This window comes from Pongo pygmaeus, chromosome 1, assembly GCF_028885625.2.
Source record: "Pongo pygmaeus isolate AG05252 chromosome 1, NHGRI_mPonPyg2-v2.0_pri, whole genome shotgun sequence".
NCBI lineage: Eukaryota > Metazoa > Chordata > Mammalia > Primates > Hominidae > Pongo > Pongo pygmaeus.
The window spans coordinates 143,155,025-143,169,120 of NC_072373.2; the positions used below are offsets into that span (position 1 = coordinate 143,155,025).

Sequence of the window (14,096 nt, forward strand, 5' to 3'; positions counted from 1 at the left end):
AATTTCACAGGTATTAGTAGGAAAGAGTGAAGAGAGTCCAGTAACATCAAAAAGCCATAGCTTTTCTAGAATTTATATGAAAACAAATAGATTTCTACTTTAAGGAGGCAAATAACAGTATGAATTGCCAGTGATTATCACTTCTTCCTAAGGAAGGAAAGAATAAAAAGCTAATCTGAATGTCAAATCTGTAACTCATGTACCATCATGTGATTTATCTGAAGACTTATCAGACAAGGGTCATCCTATGAGATGAGGCACTGGGAAAAACTACAGCACCAAAAAATGTAGGCTGTCGACTATATTAAACCTTAAAGACAACAATGGCAAAGAGAAAGTAGTTAGATATTATTGTCATTATTAATAACAATTTATAACTACAGTGTTTGTACAAACATTCATTATCTCATTTGAAGATCATTTAACTTCACAGCAATTCTCTGAAGAGAGCAAAACAAGTATCATTTACATTAAATGAAACTATATACATAAAACACTTTGAAATATACAGAAAGTACTCCATAACTGTTAGTTACTGTCTGTTACAAATGAAGGTTCAGAGGTCATGATGGCTTACTAATTAAACACAAAGTTCCAACCTAGGGTAAAAGAAAAAGGGCACACAATGGCATCTTATCTATAAGACAAACCTGAAAAGGTACATATCAAGTCAGAGAGTATCACTGACAAATCCCAGGTGAGGTGCAAAAGTCATACATATCCCTTATTTTAATGGCTGAGAAATCCATTTCAAGACACTAAAATACCATCACATACTGTTTGCTTTTTTGTTTTAACCTTCAAAGTAGGAAGGAAAGATAAGAAATTTATGTCCTAGAAGACAATGATGAATGTTTTCTTCTATTTTATTTTAAAAAATGCAGAAACTATTAAAATACATTAAAATCATGTTAAGCCAGTCTTTCTAATCAGCCCTTCTATAGAGGAAACAACTGAGTTTTTCTGCCAGAGGTGTGTAACATTCCGGGAACATCCAACAGTTAATAAGAGGTAGGTGTGTTTTGTTGAAAAGCAGTAAGACTGTGTTGAAATAAAAATACTGGCAATTGGAGGCACTTTCTTGACACCCAAATACAGAATATAAATCAAGAATCTTAAATACAGATCAAATCTAAATACAGATCAAGAATCTTAGTGTCAAACCTCACTGCTGAGCCAGTTTCAGTTTGTCATGGACAAAACTTGAACAAGTTAATCAAATGCAAGGTTGAAGAAGGATTTTATTGATTTTAATCCAGTAATTCAATTTTACTCAAAGCTCTAATATTCCTGCCTATATTTAAAATAGTATATTTTTTATCACTGAAAACTTAAGATAATGTCCTTTTACATCACACCTTAGAAACTGAAAGACGCAGATAGCCCTAATCATCAAAGTCTTAGAACAAAAATAGGGTAGAATTTGCAACTCTATTGAATACACTATAAAAATTCAGGTTTGCAGCAAGATTTTAGTTCAAATGTTTATGCTGTGCAGTTAGTTTCTTCTAAAGATTTCAATTTTAAGTACTATTAACAAAGACATACTGTAATAAAGCACTATTTTGAAAGCATGATAGTAACAGAGTACTTGATATAAAATTCATTGTCTGAAGACAAGCTATGGACACTCAGACTACCAACTTATGTAGCAGAAAAAAATAAAACTAGTTTGATTAGCCCATTTCCTATACTGTTTTGCTTCAAAGCATACAGGGACTACATAGCAGAAGTTTATCAATGAACCAATAACATCTCTAAATTACATTCATTAAGCCCAACTCAAACGTAGTTTATAATTAGAAATAAATATGCCGAGAGTTAGTCTGCACTTGCATAGCCACTTAACCTCAAATCCTTAACCATACCAAGCAAAAATCTAAGGGTTTTCAACACAACTCTCCTTTCCCAACTGACATCATCTGATCAGCCTCTATAGTCATTTCTGAGTGCTTACCTGTACAAATCACTTATTTCTAGCTATGTCACAAATTTAAAAATAAATAATGGAAAAACATAAGGCGATACTAATGGATTATTCCTAACCTGTACTGGAATTTAGGAAAGTGGACATTACTTTCCCTCTAAATCCAGTTTTAAGTTGCTATATAAGTAGCAAATCAATTCACCATTTTCAAATCACTACCTTCCCACAGGAGAAGCCAAGAGTTACAATTTAAAAGACTTCTCCTTGACACTTTAGAGTACTCACAGGTTCAGTACAACCTAACTACCTTTAGCAAGAATTGTACCATGCCACGTTGAAGATCTGAGGACTATAATGATAATATTCACTTTAGGGCAAACTATATGCATTTTCTATACATGCAACATATTGAATATAACTACTATTAGCACTACCATCCCTCTGATTCTCTTCCCCATTACTTAGCTTGGTATAAAGGTATTCTGGAAGGAATACAGGAAAGAAGCCTCTGAACAGAACTATTTATCCAGCCACGCCCAGCAAGAATGTGACCAGTTAGCTCAAGAGCCATACTAACAGGAAAAGCAAAAATCTCTCCTGGAGCCAGATGGTTCATCAGCCAGTCTGAAAGAGTCTTCCTCTTAGACTCAGCTGTATCTAAAGGGATACAAAAGGCCTGGTTTCTTAAAGTCAGAATAAAATTGATAACACTTCAAAGAATTAACTAACATACACTTGAAACTTCTGTAAGGAAGGAGGAAGGTGGGACTATCATGGATAAGTTTCGCCTAACTTTCAGTTAACAACTTGCTAAGGCCTGTGCTCAATACCATGCTAGAGATTATGAAGAAATCAAGAAGCATAATAAAACCATGATTCTTTCCCTGAATTTACAATATTAGTTTTAATTACCAAGTATAATTCAAATGATCCAACTTCACTACTTTCCCCTCAGTCAACTTGGGGACACACAATCAAAGATCCACCCAGTTTCTACCACTAGCCAAGATGGAGTAAAAGAGACTGGATTTACCCTCTTACCTGAAACAACAAAACAAAATGATAAAATAGAGAACAACAATTTTCAGACTTTGGACATTAAACAGGAAATCAGCATAGTATGAGGATTCCTGAGAAAAAGGAAATGAAGTCAGTCCTATGACTGCCTGAGAGAGTTTCCAGGCTACAGCACAGGGAGGGAGAACTCAGTCTAATTCAGGGATCCAAAACTCTCCTTGAATTAAGGAGCAAGAATCAAGGTTTCAAGAAAGACAAGGCGGCTGAAGTTTGCCAGGCAGTGCACTGAAGAGGACAGAGCTAAAAACAGAATTTTCAGCAGAGTACCTCTCAGTGCATATGTGTTAAGAAACTGAGGCCAAAAAAAGAACCATTCAAAATGGGCAGGTGGAACAATTTTGGGGGTTCACTCAACCAGCGTTCCCTTCAGCCAAAGTGGCAAAACCTTGTAATACACAGGGCACTGGGTGGAATACTCTGAAGGGCACTACAAGGGACTGCCGGTAATGTAGCAAAATTAGTCCTAAGCTAAAGGCTTTGTGGTGCCATCAAACAAACTTAAAAGCAAGCCTCAAAAAGACAAAACTGTCTCTAGATAACTTAAGTATGTCCCAAAACAAAGTTTGAAAGTATTTATAGGAATATGGAAATATCCAGTACCTAGCAAGGTAAAATAATGTCTGCCATCCAGTTAAAAATTACCAGACACGTAAAGAAGAAAATATGGCCCATAATGTAGAGAAAAGCAAATCAATAGAAAGCAACCCAGAAATGACCCAGATGATAGAACTAATAGACAACAACATCAGAAAGAGTTATTATAACAATATTCCACTTGTTCAAAAAAAATTAGGAAAAGCATGTGATATGGTTTGGCTGTGTCCCCACCCAAATCTCATGTTGAATTCACATGTGTTGTAGGAGGGACCTGGTAGGAGGTAACTGAATCATGGGGGCGAGTCTTTCCCATTCTGTTCTCATGATAGTGAATAAGTCTCATGAGATCTGATGGTTTTAAAAAGAGGCGTATCCCTGGACAAGCGTTCTCATTTTTTGCCTGCCACCATCCACATAAGATGTGACTTACCCCTCCTTGCTTTCCACCATGATTGTGAGGTTTCCCCAGCCATGTAGAACTATTAAACATCTTTTAGTTAATTGCTGTCTTGGGCATGTCTTTATCAGTAGCATGAAAACGGACTAATACAGTAAACTGGTATCACAGAGTGGGGCATTGCTGAAAAGATACCCAAAAACGTGGAAGCTACTTTGGGACTGGGTAATAGGCAGAGGTTAGAACAGTTTTGAGGGCTCAGAAGAAGATAGGAAAATGTGGGAAAGTTTGGGAACTTCCTAGAGACTTGTTGAATTGCTGATAGTGATATGAACAATAAGGTCCAGTCTAAGGTGGTCTCGGATGGAGACAAGGAATTTGTTGGGAACTGGAGCAAAGGTAGCTCTTGTTATGTTTTAGAAAAGAGACTGGCAGCATTTTGCCCCTGCCCTAGAGATTTGTGGAACTTTGAACTTGAGAGACTTGATTTAGGGTTTCTGGTGAAAGAAATTTCTAAGCAGCAAAGCATTCAAGAGATGACTTGGGTGCCGTTAAAGGCATTCAATTTTAAAAGGGAAACAGAGCATCAAAGTTAGGAAAATTTGAAGACTGACAAAGTGATAGAAAAGAAAATTTCATTTTCTCAGGAGAAATCCAAGCCCACTGAAGAAATTGCATAAGTAACAAGGAGCTGAATGTTAATCCCCTAGACAATGGGGAAAATGTCTCCAAGGCATGTCAGAGATCTCCATGGCAGCACCCCCCATCACAGGCCCAGAGGTTTAGAAGGAAAAAATGGTTTCATGGGCCGGGCCCAGGGTCCCCGTGCTATGTGCAACCTACGGACTTGGCACCCTTCGTCCCAGCCCTCCTGCCATGGCTGAAAAGGGCCAACGTAGACCTCGGGCCATGCCTTCAGAGGGCGCAATCCCCAAGCCTTGGCAGCTTCCATGTGGTGTTGAGCCTGCGAGTGCACAGAAGTCAAGAACTGAGGTTTGAGAACCTCAGCCTAGATTTCAAAAGATGTATGGAAACACCTGGATACCCAAGCAGAAGTTTGCTGTGGGGTGTGGCCCTCATGGAGAACCTCTGCTAGGGCAGTGTGGAAGGGAAATGTGGGGTTGCAGCCCCCACACAGATTCCCTACTGGGGCACCACCTAGTGGGGCTATGAGAAGAGGGCCACTGTCCTCTAGACCTCAGAATGGTAGATCCACTGACAGCTTGCACCGTGCACCTGGAAAAGCCACAGACACTCAATGCCAGCCTGTGAAAGTAGCCAGGAGTGGGGGGCTATATCATGCAAAGCCACAGGGGTGGAGCTGCCCAAGGCGTGGGAGCCCAACTCTTGCATCAGCGTGACCTGGATGTGAGACATGGAGTCAAAGGATATCATTTTGAAGCTTTAAGATTTGACTGCCCCGCTGGATTTCAGACTTGCATGGGGCCTGTAATCCCTTTGTTTTGGCCAATTTCTCCCACTTGGAATGGCTGTATTTACCCAATATATCTAGGAAGTAACTAACTTGCTTTTGATTTTACAGGCTCATAGGCAAAAGGGACTTGCCTTGTCTCAGATGAGACTTTGGACTGTGGACTTCTGAGTTAATGTTGAAATGAGTTAAGACTTTGGGGGACTGTAGGAAGGCATGATTGTTATGAAATGTGAGGACATGAGATTTGGGAGGGGCCAGGGGTGGAATGATATGGTTTGGCTGTGTCCCCATACAAATCCCATCTTGAATTCCCCTGTGTTGTGGGAGGGACCTGGTGGGAGGCAACTGAATCATGGGAGCAAGTCTTTCCCATGCTGTTCCCATGATAGTGAATAAGTCTCACAATATCTGATGGTTTTAAAAAGAGGCGTTCCCGCCAGGCGAAGTGGCTCACACCTGTAATCCCAGCACTTTGGGAGGCCAAGGTGGATGGATCACGAGGTCAGGAGATCAAGACCAGCCTGGCTAACACAGTGAAACCCCGTCTCTACTAAAAATACAAAATATTAGCCAGGTGTGGTGGCAGGCACCTGTAGTCCCAGCTACTTGGGAGGCTGAGGCAGGAGAATGGCGTGAACCCGGGAGGCAGAGCTTGCAGTGAGCCGAGATCGCGCCACTGCACCCCAACCTGGGCGACAGAGTAAGACTCTGTCTCCAAAAAAAAGGCGTTCCCCTGCACAAGATTTCTCATTTTTTGCCTGCCACCATAAGATGTGACTTGCTTCTCCTTGCCTTCTGCCACAATTGTGAGGCTTCCCCAGCCATGTGACCTGTAAGTCCAAGTAAGCGTCTTTCTTTTGTAAGTTACTCAGTCTCAGGCATCAAAACGGGCTAATACAGGATGTTAAGGAAAGAAATGAAAGATAATTTTTTAAAGACCTATCTTGAACTTCTAGAAGGGCAGGGGGAGGGGTGGGAGGCAATGCCTGAGATAAAAAATAAACTGGGTAATATTAAAAGTGGATTACACACTGCAGAAGGATTGGTGAATTAAAGACCTAGCAGTAAAAACTATCTAAAACAACACACACACACAAAAAGACTGAGAATGATGAATAGAACATCACTGAACCGTAGAACAATTTCATGTGGTCTAATATAAGTGTATTTTGAGTTCCTGAAAGAGAGGAGAAGCAGCACAGAAAAACTAACATGTGAAGAAATAATAGCCAAAAATGTTTAAATGTAATAAAAACTGTAAACTCACAGATCCAAGAAGCTCAACAAACCCCAGGCACAAGAAACATAATACAAGGGCCATTATAATCAAATAATTAAAAACCTAGTGAAAATCTTAAAAGTAGGCAAAGGAGGAAAAATAAAAGACACGCTACATATAGTAGAACAAAGAATGATGGCAACCTTCTCATCAGAAACAATGCAAGCCAGAAGACAATGAAGCAACATCTTTAAAGTACTGAAACAACAAAAATGTCAGCTTAGAATTCTGTACCCAACAAAAATATCCTTCAAACACTTATCAAATAAAGACCTTTTCAGACACACAAAGTGAAAAGAATTCATCACCAGTATATTTTTAAGTGTAAGTAATTTTAAAAGAAATTCTTCAGAGTGAAAAAAATGGTACCACATGAAAATCTGCATACACACACACACATACACAATGAAGAACACTGGGAATGGTAAATATGTGAGCAAATTTTTTAAAAATTTTTAAATATTTTATATATTTTTAAAATATAACTAAGTTAAAGCAAAAATAATAATGTATTGTAGGACTCATGTATAGAAGTAAAATGTATAACGACGATAGCAAGAACCTAGAAAAAAGTGGTAATATATTAAGGTTCTTACACTACACATGAAATTCTATCATGTATACCATAAACCCTTAAGCAACCACTAAAAAAAAAAAACAAAGAGCACTGCTAGTAAGTCATCAAATTAAAAAATGGAATTTAAAAATAACCCTTTAATCCTAAAGACAACAGAAAAAAAGGAATCAGAACAGTTAAGACAAACAGAAAACAAATAGCAACTCACGAATTTAAACCCAACCACATCAATAATCACATTTAGTGTTCTAAACATTCCATTTACAAAAGAGATTGTGAAATTAGATGCAAGATTAGATGCTGTCTACCAAAAATCCACTTTAAATATAAATACACAAGTAGGTTAATATTAACAGGATGGGAAAAGATATACCACCTGACACTAATCAAAAGAAAACTGAAGTGTCTGTATTAGTATCAGACAAAGTAAGTGTCATAGTCCATTGTGTGGTACTATAACAAAATACCTGAGACTGAGTAATTTATAGAAAACAGAAATGTATTTCTTCACAGTTCTGGAAACTGAGAAGTCCAAAATCAAGACACCAGCATCTGGTGAGGGACTTCTTGTGGCATCCTCACATGGTTGGGGGTAGAAATGGCAAAAGGGGGACAAATGCTGTCTTCTTACATAGAAAAAAGAGAACGCACTCCCAAGAGCTTTTTTATAACAGTATTAATACAGTTATGAGGGGAGAGCCCTCATCACCTGAACACCCTCCACCCCCCGCCCCAATACTGTTGCATCGGGGATTAAGTTTCCAACACATGAATTTTAGGGGAGACATTAACACCACAGCAGTAGGTTTCAGAGCAAAGAATATTACCAAGGATAAAGATGGTATCTTGTATAAAAAAAGGGGTTGGTCCATCAAGAAGACATGACAGCCTAAATGTTCATATACTTAATCACAGCACTTCAAAATACATGAAGCAAAAAGTGACATAACTACAAGAAAAACAGACAAATCCACAATTATCAAAGATTTCAAAACCCCTCTCCATAACTGATGAAGAGGCAGAAAAAAATCGAGAATACAAAACACCATAACAATACTACCAACCAATTGACATCTACAGCATACTTCAGCCAATAACAGAATACATATTTTTCACGTTCACCTGGAACATTTACCAAGATAGTTTTCTTCATTTTTAATTGACAAAACTGTATATATTTATCATGTACAACATGTTTTAAAACGTGTATATATCATGGATGGCTAAATCAAGATAATTAACACAACATGCATTACCTCACATACTTTTTTTTGGTATGGTGAAAACACTTAAAATCCACTCTCTTAGCAATTTTCAAGAATACATTGTTACAGGAGAATGAGGGAAAGCTTCGGGAACCATGTCTTTAGGTAAGTGAGGCAACAGAATCAGGTGCACAAATGACCCAACAGGAGCACTGACAGTTACCATCTAATGTTAACAGGCAGAAAGGCAGAATACATAAGTACAGGTACTGGTAGGTGGGTAGATCTTAAAAATAACTAGGCTACAGTGAACCATGATTATGAAGTTCATCTATAAGTACATCCTTCAAAAATGGTCTTTCTGGAGAGCAGTGTTTGAACATTCATTATTATTTCAATTTCTCTAAGTGCCAAAAAGCTATCAAAAGGCCTACCAGAGTGGTGGACAGACATCCTGGAATTATCTTGAGATCAACTGTTTCAGGTGACCACTCCATGCCACTAGACATCCTATTCAAGACTAGTAAGTGAGGCACCAATTACCAATTCTAGAATAACTGTATTCCTATTAACCCAAAGTCCTCAAAACAGTAGCTACTATGAGGTTTTCCAAATGATTTCAGAAGTGAGGAAATCTAGCATTCACTGGAACATCTTTAGGTATCGCTGCATGGTTTCAGGAACTTACTTGTAAAAACTACCAAATTCCAAAAAGCAGTCTCAACCTTGGCCCTGGAATTAGTTGTTTAGTCTAGTAGAGTTTAAGAACATAATGACTAACATTAATTCTCACCAACGGATGATTACATAATCCATTCTCAATTATTTTCCCCATGTAAAAGATTATTCCTAATGTGCTCATAAATCCATATAGGGATATAAGAATACAGTCAACAAATATTATTTACAATGTTAAAACCCTATAGAAAATAAAGTTACCAGGCACATAGTTCTATCACTTATGTGAGAAAACGTTTCACTGCACTGTTCGACCAGTCAATATTAGCAACAAGTGCGCTCTTGAAATTCGGGAAGAACTACTTTTTACCAGCCACAAATTCTGACATTTTATAGTAATGAGTCACAGTTAAATAGTTTTCATTTGGATTCCCTGTCCTTTTCCATTTCTCACTAGAAAATTAAGTCTACATTTTAATACAATGAAGTATTAACTTCATTTGAAGTTGAAAAACTTCTCTTTTTCACAAGTAATGAGCTTATCTCCTAAATTTAACTCACAATCTTCATGTTATGTTACTAAAAACAAAAAAAAGTCCACTAAACATGAAACATCTACTATAAATCTGTGATCCTAGTCATTAAAGGAATCACATACTCCTTTGCAAATCTGATGAAAGTTATGTATATAATTTCAGGGAATTCACTGATACCTTGAAGCCTATTTATGGGTCCCCGAGGTTTAAAGAATCTCTGATTAATGGAAAATAGCATCCAAAATTGATCCAAGAACATATGAAAACTTAGTATGTGATTAAAAGAAGGAATGTTAACATACAGTTGGAAAAAATGAATTATTTACTGAGAAAATCATGATAAATCTCTGTAAACATATAAATGGTTTAAAGAGCCAAATGTAATAAACTATAAAATACTATAATAAAATACAGAAAATGTACACAATCCTGGCTCCGGGTAAATCTCCCTAAGCAACATATGAAAACGACTTACCTAAATTGATAGATTTAACTGTGTGTATTTTAAAACTTCTATATGAGCAAAACACACCACAAAGTCAAGAAACAAATGGCAAACTTGGACAGAAACAAATGCAAGAGGCCGGGTGCAGTGGCTCATGCCTGTAATCCCAGCACTTTGGAAGGCAGAGGGGGGCAGATCACTTGAGGTCAGGAGTTCAAGACCAGCCTGGCCAACATGGTGAAACCCTGTCTCTACTAAAAATACAAAAATTAGCTGGGCGCGGTGACACGTACCTGTAATCCCCGCTACTTGAGAGGCTGAGGCAGGAGTGAGCCAAAATCGCACCACTGCACTCCAGCCTGGGTGACAGAGCAAGGCTCATCTCAAAAAAAAAAAAAAAAAAAGGCAAGACATATGACAGATAAAGGATTACTAATTCTAACATTTAAAAAAAAATAAGTAAACCACCCAATAGAAAAATAGAAAAAATTAACAAATAAAAGGGCAATAAACATATGTGAAGATGTTCAACCTAACTAGAAATCAGAAGGTAAATTAATTGAATATATCATTTCACAGCCTCACACTGGCAAAAATTAAAAGCTGATTATCTTCTAGTGCTTATGAATGTATGCTGGCAGTGTAGATTACTACATCTTTTGAAAAACAAAAAAATGTTGAAAAGTAGATTTTTAAATCTGTTAAATTATAAAATATATATATCCTTTGTCCCAGCAATCTCACATACAGAATTCATCCTAGTACAAAATGACATCAACATGAGTTAAACGGACATATAAGGATGTTTCCTGTAATTGTTTATAATACCAAGAAAGAAAACAAACACTCAAAAAAATTATATATATATGTATATATACATACACACACACACACACACGACAGATGGGGGACAAACTGAATGTCCGTTACTAGAATAATGGCTTAATAATTTATGATACATACATACTTTGGAATATTATACAGCTATTATTAATAGAATGATTAAGTCACAGCTATATGTACTGACCTGGAAAGATGTCTATAATATTCAAGGCAAAAAAAGCAAGCTGCATTGTAATATGTGCACTACAATGCCATATTTGTTTTTTAAAAAATAAAAATAAAAAGCTGTATTACTGAATTTTTTTTTTTTTAGGAATTCCTAATTAGTGAATTTCCCAAGTAGTCAATGAGCACATCTCAGTTTTGAATACATCTATTGCTCTATTAGAGGTCTCACCATCAAAATACTGTACTCTCAAATCAAGGTATATTAAAGCCACTATCAGACAGTATTATCCTTTGGAATCTTCTACAATGAAAATGATAATAACTACTTTTAAGACAAAATGTTTAATAGGTTTTTATGCCAAAATAAAAATGTTTTTTTAACATTGTGATTTTGCACGTATGGAAAACAACTAGATTTTTCTTTCCTATAGTAAAAACAAGCTATCTAATTCAGTTGTTTCACTGGGTAACATAATTATGTTCATTACATGAATATAAACATGGGGCAGACGTTACACTAAACCAATTCCTTTGCATCAGAAATTCAATTTTCTCTGAATGATATTCATTCTTAGCAATAAATGCAATTAAACATTGATATTACAATTTTAAAACTCTATTCAAATACCTAAATCTCAGCGTAATGTCAATATAAAGTCTTAAGCAGCCGGACATAATTAAAGGAGCACTTCATTTGGAATCATACATACCTGGGTTGCAATCCTGGCTCTGCCACTTAAATGCGATGTGGTCTTTGGCAAGTTATATAACCTCTCTAAGCCTGTTCCTGCATCTGCAAAAATGGCTTTCTGTTGTTTTTTGGTTTTTTTTTTTTGAGACTGAGTCTCACTCTATTGCCCAGGCTGGAGCGCAGTGGTTCAGTGATCTTGGCTCACTGCAATCTCTGCCTCCCAGGTTCAAGCGGTTCTCATGCCTTAGCCTCCTGAGTAGCTGGGATTACAGGCGCCCGCCACCCCGCCCGACTAATTGTTGTATTTTTAGCAGAGATAGGGTTTCACCATGTTGGCGAGGCCGGTCTCAAACTCCTGACCTCAAATGATCCGCCAGCCTCGGCCTCCCAAAGTGCTGGGATTACAGGCGTGAGCCACCGTGTCTGGCCAAAAATGGCTTTAAATGGTGTTCTTACTTTAAACACGGGTATCTAAGATGAAAAGTGCCTAGTACAGAATCTGGCTGTCAAAATATGGTTTACTCTGCTAGGCATGGTAACACCCACCTGTAGTCCCAGGTACACTCACCTGTAGTCCCAGGAGGATTTTGATGCATATTTACTACTTTTTATGAAATTTTCTTTCTTGTATCACAAGAAAGCACTTTATATTTTAACTGTGGCATTATACATCTTCAGATAACTTTCTTTTAAAAATCATTCAGATTGTGTCTATGGAAGCAATTTTCAAGTATATGGGGAAAGAAATGTTAGGCAAGGAGGAAAATCAAAAACTTAAGTCATTCTAACCCACTGTAATGTGTCTAAGAAATCAACTCCAGAGAATTCCAAATAGTAACAAAAAATAAATACAAATTTTAATTTTAATATAACTTTTCACTTCAAGAAGAGTCTTTTTTTCTGTAGAGCTGGATCATTAATAACGCCAGAATATGATCCTGAATGTCGCTAAATGGATCCAAAAGAAAAGAAAAACCATACTGGATAACCTTCAATATTTAAAGTGGACATTTTTTCCCACCACACAAGATACATATTAATAAAATAATTCGTAAATAAACTGAGGATCTCTTCAAATTTTACTCTAGAGTTGAGGACTGGAAGTATCTCTAGTTTTTCTCCAACTTTAGTTGCACTTCACTCAGATTTACTTGATGGTTTGTCTTTCAAGGCTCTTTAAAATGTCAAGGCTTTTGCAAAGCCTTGTACCAAAATAGCTACTATACATAATATTACAATTATTTTCTGGTACATTTTTCCTAAAAATTAATCATCCACTCACAGTAACATCTATTTCTTAGTCTAAATTATACTGCTGAGGGTTTTGTGTTTTTTTTTTGCTGTCTTCTCAAAAGGTATTTAAAATGATTTTGAGGTAAGAGTATGCAAAAAACACTTCACATTACTTTTCCATATTCAAATTACATCCTCTTGAGCTGATTTTTAAGTGCCATGTGCATTTTTAAATCAAAATTTATCACTGTCATTCTTTTAACTCTCGCTCTCCATGCTGAGCTCTTCCAAATGCCAAAGTGCCCCTATTAATCCGAAAGTACCTATTATCTGTGCTTTTTTCTGGCCTGTCTTTCACAACTTCGCACCAACTTTTTGTACTTTAGACCCCTTCACCCATGAAAGCACCTGTTAACCCTTTAAGGTATTTAACCATATGGTTAGCTTTCCGCATAATCCTACTTTTCCTTTAACAAACACAAACTTCACCACATAATTCCCCTTCAGCGTTCCCTCCTCTTTGAAATTCACATCAACACTGCCGCGAAGCAACATACATAGGCATCCCTATTCTCAAGCCCCAATTCATCAGTTTAGCGCCACTAAAGAAGAATTTAAATCTCCGGACCCTCATTTCCGTACTCCGATGAAGCTTTTCACTCGCGTTCCTGCACTATCCGGCCAGCCTCCCTTAGCTGGCAATTACAAGGTCCCTTGCTGCCCGGAGCACAAGAGTGCAACTCGCTACAGTGTATATATGTTACTGTCCATCATCCCAGCATCTCCTTCCATTTCTGCGCACCTATCCCTTCACGAGCCCCCAAAAGAATTCGTATCCAGATGCCCATAGCTCAAATTAGAATACCCCTCGTCTGACATTGCCAGGGCTTTCTGTACGACTTCCAAGAGAACACGCGATGCTAAGCGCTTCTGTCTCCACCAGCAACACCCGCTCCCCACTGAGTTCGGTCTTCTCTTTCGCTCTCTCTCCGCGGAATACCTACTTCG

The 14,096-nt window shown here is 37.5% G+C and overlaps 1 protein-coding gene across 2 annotated transcripts in view; it reads right to left on the reverse strand.

The window, feature by feature from the left end:
* HS2ST1 (heparan sulfate 2-O-sulfotransferase 1) overlaps positions 1-14,096 on the reverse strand; it is a 200,920-nt gene that overhangs the window by 186,017 nt on the left and 807 nt on the right. The gene's annotated exons all lie outside the window — the stretch shown is intronic.